Below are 6,760 nucleotides of genomic sequence, written 5' to 3'. Positions count from 1 at the left end.
TAATTCTTGAAGCAGTCCCTAGCTGTCAACTCTCACTGTCAGTGCCTTAGTTAAGGTCTTCCTCCTTTCTTTAACTACTGCAATGGTAGCTTAAATGGCCTTTCTTCATCCAGTCCCACTTCCTTCAAATAACCTTCCTTTATGCTGCCATCATAGCCTTTCTAAAATACTCTCAAATTCAAAATTTTCCAGTGATAATTCTCTAATTATCTACAAAGCAATGTACAACTCCCAGTGAGACTTGTGAAGTCGCTCTTGATCTGGCCTTGCCACACTTCCTGGACTCTTGTTCCAACACTTCACCAGCCATAAATGGAAGGCCAGCCACACTGAACAGTCTGTCAGCTTCTTAACGGGCCACTCCCTGTTATCTGTTCGTGCAGGTCATAAAAACCATTTGACCCTGCCTGGTTCTTTTGGAATGTCCACTCTCATTTTGTTCCCTCTTGAAACTCACATTGTGAAGAAGCTCAAGTCACATGGAAAGGCTACGTGTAGGTGCTTCAGGGTCAGCTGAGCCCAGCCCAGGTGCCAAACATATTAATGAAGAAGCCTCCAGATGATTCTGGCCCCCGCTGTCTTGAGTCATTCCAGCCCTCCCAGCTGGGGCCCCAGGCATCAGGAGGCAGAGACAAACCATCCCCGCTGTGTCCTCTCTGAATTCCTGACTCACAGAATCAATGAGCATAGTAACACCGTATTGTTTTCCGTCATTAACTTTGGGGTAGTTTGTTATTCACCAACAGATGACTGAGACACCCTCTTATAATACTGTGTTATCTGGATTATTCAATTCTAGGATACTTCTCTTTGTCTTCAAGAGTTTGTCCCACAGTTACAGTACATTCCGCAGTGCTGTGACTGTTGCCTTCATGAAGAGTATGTTTTATTCTTTTCCTGCCCAGTGCCTAGTACACAGAATATTTGCAATGAATCTTGTTGATGGGATCCCTGAGCCTTCTATCTAGTTACTTAGTACTGTGTCTTAGGCATCCAGTGGGACCTGCCCCTGCTCTTTTATTCTTAAGTGCTGATAGGATCCCCTTTGTCTCTCAAAATAAGTCCTTCGGCAACCACAATTCTAGCAGTTCACCCAGACCCTTGCCTCCTGAAAAACTCAGTCTGTTTCAGCTCAGCAGCCCCCCACCCCACCCCCTTGGAGCTCAAAGTAATTATGGAAGGCTCGGCAGGGGTCCTAAGAAATGTCACGGATCCATGTCTGCTGGTACCTATAAGGAAAAGTGGGGGAGAAAGACATTCATGTTCTGAATGCCCAGTGTGTGTCAGGATCTCTGCAAGAAGGTCTCCATGTATTATCTGACCTAATCCTCTCAGCAACCCTGTGAAATAGACATTTCAATTTCCATTTTACAAGGAAAGAATGCTGAGGTTCAGTGAGGCTGTGATCTACATAGGGCCACTTAGCTGGCAGAATGAAGGATCAACCCAAGCCTGCTTGCTCCAAAGCCAATGTACTGTAGTTCCTACAAGCCATGCGTTCAGGGAAACTCTTGTGAGAGGGTTGATGGATAAAACTTCACAAGTCGAATTTTGTTTCGATGACTTTAACCACAAAGAGGAATTATTCTCTGATCAACTACTAAATATCTAAAAACAACATAGTAACTAGAATCAATCAATAATACTTCAGGATGCCTATGTTTATTCAAGGGCAGGTCTGACTGAGGAGGATCAGGGGAGGGAGAGGAAGGAAGCAAGAACACACAGAAAGCCTGAGGGAGAGGAAGGAGTTGTCTCAAGGTGAGGTCAGAGGGAAACTGCAGAAGGGAAGGCCTGCAATCTAAGACAAAGGCCTTTCCCTGGAGACTTGGGTGGGGTCGTGTCCTGGGGAAGATCAGAGGATTTAGGACATCCTTTTGTATAATAGACAGGAAACTGAAAACTTCTTTTACCTCTAAGCAGAGGAGCTTGAAAACTTTGTTAAACCAAAGGCTACAAAGAAACATCCTCAATGAAACTTGGTCCATAGGATTATACTTTTCAATTTTCATTAATGTTAATTTCTTATCATGCTTTTTACTTACACATAAATTGATTTTTTTTTTTAATTTTCATGGTTGTCAAAAGATTCATGCACAGAAAAGTTTGGATAAAGATCAATTTCTATTTCTTTTTCATTAGATCAATATATTTTAATGAAGGACAATTGATTAATATTTTAGAAAAAAATAAGACTCTTTTCCCCAGGCATTATCGATCTATGTCTGAGCCAAAGAATTACCAAAGGCTAGTCTCTGTTTTTCTCGTTGCGTAAGTCCTGGGATCTTGGGTCACACTGCCACTTTGAGGCCAACAGAAAATCAAATCAGTGCATTTTGGCAATCTATAGTGTACCCAGCATCCCGTACCTGAATTACACATAAGCAACTTTTATGTATGTGCACGAGGAACTAGGAAACAAGATCGTATGTCTGAAATCTGGTTTCCTAAGCAAGAAGCTTAGAGGTTCCTTGAAAGATCTGGTTATACAAAATTAGTGGGTTTCCCTCTAAATGAGGACTCGCTTCTCGCTCTATCCCTCTGAGTTGAAGTTACATTTATGCCAGTGCCCCTGCTGGGGCTTGTTCTACAGTTGAGTGAAGATGTGTTATCTATTTTAACACACACACACACACACACACACACAACTCAAATTTCCACAGAAGTGCATTAAATACTATATAAAGTATAGCAGAGAACAAATACTCCAATGATAAGTCATCCAGGCGGAGCCATACCAGCTTCTAGGACTCAGTTCTGTTCTTTGCTACATTCCACAGTGAAACAGTTATGGAAATCCCATGATGATTGCTCCAAGAAGAGAGAACTCCATCGCATGTTCTTCGTTCTGTATCATTCTCTTCACCCACCAAAGACATATGAAGCTTCTTTTATATCGTAGGGGCTTTACCAGACTCTGGAGATGGGGAGGTAAGTAAGACAGACTGGCGCCCTATTCTTAGGAAGCTTACATTCTAGTGAGGGACCCAAGACAATAAGAGAAGTAAATGAACTGACAACCCAGTTACAGATTATGATCATTGCCATGAAGAACATAGGCAGAATAACTGGAGAGAGAGTGATTGTGGAGGGGAGGGTGTCTATTTTAGATACAAGTGATTGGGGAAGTCATCTCTTGGGAAGATGACAATTGGACTGACCCTGATGGAGAAGAAAAAGCCAGCCACGAAAAAGAAGAGCCCGAGTGGAGCACTGTGATCTGAGACTGGCATGTGCAAAGGCCCTAAGGCAGGACACACCTTGGCATGCTTTAGAAACTGTTAAGAAAAAAGATAAAGTGAAGAATTCAAAATACATGAAGCAAAAAATTGACAACTTAAAGAAGAAACAGGCAAATCCACAAATCACAGTTGGAGATTTTAACACATAATGAATTACCATAAAATTTAGCAACCTAAAACAGCAAGTATACATACTATATGTATTCTCTGTATATTCTGTAAGGCAGGTATTCTGAAACATCAGCCCATCAGGCTGTGTGGTTCTAGCTCAGGGGCTCTCATGAGGTTGCCATCCAGACATCACCTAGGATTGCAGTCTTCTGAGGCCTGACTGGGACAGAAGGACCCACTTTTACTCTCATGGCCTCAATTCCTCACCAACTGTAAGCAAGAGGCCTCAGTTCCTCACCACATGGACCTTTCCATAGGGCTTCTTGAGTGTTTGTAGGGTATTCAGCTGGTCTCCCAGAGTGAAGACTCTAAGAGAGAGAGAAGCTACATGCCTTTTTCATCTGGTCTCAGAAGCCACACACACCATCACTTCTACCATATTCTATTCATTAGAAGCAAGTCATTAAGTCCAGCTCACACTCAGTGAGAGAAAGAAGGACTATCAGAAATGTGCGGTTATTTTTCAAAACCACTGCAGGCATACTAATTTAAATACGTGCTGTGAGGTACCCAAGTGGTTAAGACCAAGTAAGTGGTCTTCCTCGTGGGAAATGCTAGTCTAAAGTGAGAGGAAAGAGGCCTGGGCTGGAGATACAAATTTGAAAGTCATCAGCATAAATGGGAGAGATGTAAATTTGAAAGTAGGCAACATCAGATTGGGGGACTGGATAACATCATCTAGGGACAAAGTGCAGCGGAGGAAAGGCGGCCTAGCCCTGAGCTCTGGGGCCCACTCTAACGTTCAGCAGTCGGGTGAAGGAGGAAAAGCCAGTGATGGAGAGAGCCGAGTAGCCAGTGATGTAAGAGGAAGACAGAAATGTGTGGTATCATGGAGGCAGAGGAAGAGTGTTTCCATAGTAATGATTAGTACAAGAGTAATGACAGGATTTATTGAGTACTGTCTATTGTCATAGGCATTGTTCTAAGTACTACCTGTGTATATGAACATTTAGTCTTTTTTGTGTGTGTGGTACGCGGGCCTCTCACTGTTGTGGCCTCTCCTGTTGCGGAGCACAGGCTCCGGACACGCAGGCTCAGTGGCCATGGCTCACAGGCCTAGCCACTCCACGGCATGTGGGATCTTCCCGGACCTGAGCACGAACCCGTGTCCCCTGCATCGGCAGGCGGACTCTAAACCACTGTGCCACCAGGGAAGCCCTAGTCTTTTTTTGAAAAGGATTCTTTTTGTTTTAATTTGTTTATTTTATTTATTTATTTTTGGCTGTGTTGGGTCTTCACTGCTGCGCGGGCTTTCTCTAGTTGCAGCGAGTGGGGATTACTCTTCGTTGCGGTGCACGGGCTTCTCACTGCAGTGGCTTCTCTTGTTGTGGAGCATGGGCTCTAGGCGCACGGGCCTCAGCAGTTGTGGCATTCGGGCTCAGTAGTTGTGGCTCACGGGCTCTAGAGTGCAGGCTCAGTAGTTGTGGCACATGGATTTAGCTGCTCCGTGGCACATGGGATCTTCCCAGACCAGGGCTCGAACCCGTGTCCAGTGCATTGGCAGGCGTATTCTTAACCACTGCACCACCAGGGAAGTCCCAACATTTAGTCTTAATGACAGAAAGTAGACACTTTATGATTCCCTAATTGTAGTTAGAAAATTTCTAATCGAGACATGAAATTTTTTTCCAAAGTTTTGCAGGTAATTCAGTGGGAAGCTGGGAGAAGGAAGCGGTTGCTGGGTGAAACCAAACCCTGATTAAACCCAACTCTCTGCCTATTTAGTGCCTGCGCCCAGGTGACTAAGATTTTAGATCTTTTCTGTCCTTATCTCACTCAACCTGTTAACAGCTGAGCAAATATCTATTTGGTGCCAGGCACTCTTCTAGGTACTGAAGATACAGTGGCGAGTGAAATATTTTAAAGAGCCCTGCCCTTTGGAGTCTCCCTTTCAGTGGGAGAGACAGATCATAAGATAAATAAATAAAATATACAGCATGTAAAATAGCGTAAGTGCAAAGGTGAAAGATAAAGCTGGGAAAGGAGTACGGAAGTGGTGGGGGGGCCATGCGGGCAGTTTTAGATGGGCTGTTCAGGGAAGGCCTCGACAGCAAAGACATTTCTGTAAGGCCCTTAGGTGAGGGATGAGCCATGCAGATATCTGGGGAGAAGTTTTCCAGGCAGAGGGAAAATTAATTAAAAAGGCCCTGAGGCAAGAGTGTGCCTGGCGTGTGAAGGAAGAGCAAGGAGGCCAGAGTGGTCAAAGCAGAGGAAGCAAGAAGGGTATGAGGAGAGAGCACAGAAGGAATGGGGTCAGACAGGTAGGGTCTTGTAGACAGAGCCTGCGCTTTGACTTTTATTGAGTGAGATGAAAAGGCGTCGGAAGGTTTTGAGTAGATGATTTACATGACCTGATTTGAGTTTGAAACGGGTCACTCTGGCTGCTTTGTTAACGATAAACTATATGGAAGCAAGAACAGAAGCAGAGGCCAAAAACAAAGAGTAGAGACCAGTTAGGAAGCTATTGCAATAATCTAGGCAGTAAGTGATAATGGCTAAATCAGATTATTAACAGTGAAGATGGTAAGAAGTAGTTGGACTCTGGAAATACTTTGAAGGTAGAACCGACAGGTTTTGCTGATGCACTGGATGAGGGATGTGTGAGAGAAAAGGAAGACAAGTATGACTTCAAGGTTTTTGGTCTGAGAAACTTAAAGAATGGAGGTGTCATTTATTGAGATGAGGAAGACTGCAGAAGAAGCAGGTTTTTGGGGGGAGAAAACGAATTCAGTTTTGAACTTATTAACCTTGAAGTGCTTATTAAATATACCCATGGAGAAGCTGAATAAGCATTTGGACACATAAATTTATCTGGAGCTCAGGGAAGAGAACCAGAGTAAGATATGAAATAGGAAGTAATCAGAGCACATACCTGGAATTTAAAAAACCATGCAACTGGATGAAACCACCAAGAGAGCAAGTGTAGCAAGAAGAGAGTCTCAGTTTACAGACTGATCCCTGGCCCTCTCCAATGTCTAAGGCTATGAAGAAGAACCAGAAAGGAGGCTGACAGGAGTATACAGAGAGGTGGGTGGAACACTGGGCAAGTGTGATGTCCTGGTTACCAGGGGAAGTAAGTGTTCCAAGGAGAAGGGCAATCAAATGCGGCTGATACATCAAACAAGAGCATGGATCTTTGGACTTAACGTAGAGGCCATTGGTTGATCTCATTAAGAGGCGTTTTCTTGGAGTGGAACAAGAGATTGGTGGGGTAAAAGCCTGACTGCAGTGGATTCGGGAGAGAATGGGAGGAGTGAAATCAGAGACATCGAGTGTAGCCTGCTCTTTGGAAGAAATTAGCTATAAAAGTGAAGCCATGCGTAATTATCAGTCCAATCCATTTCACC

This window comes from Orcinus orca, chromosome 11, assembly GCF_937001465.1.
Source record: "Orcinus orca chromosome 11, mOrcOrc1.1, whole genome shotgun sequence".
Lineage (NCBI taxonomy): Eukaryota > Metazoa > Chordata > Mammalia > Artiodactyla > Delphinidae > Orcinus > Orcinus orca.
Note: the sequence above shows the minus strand (reverse complement) of the source record.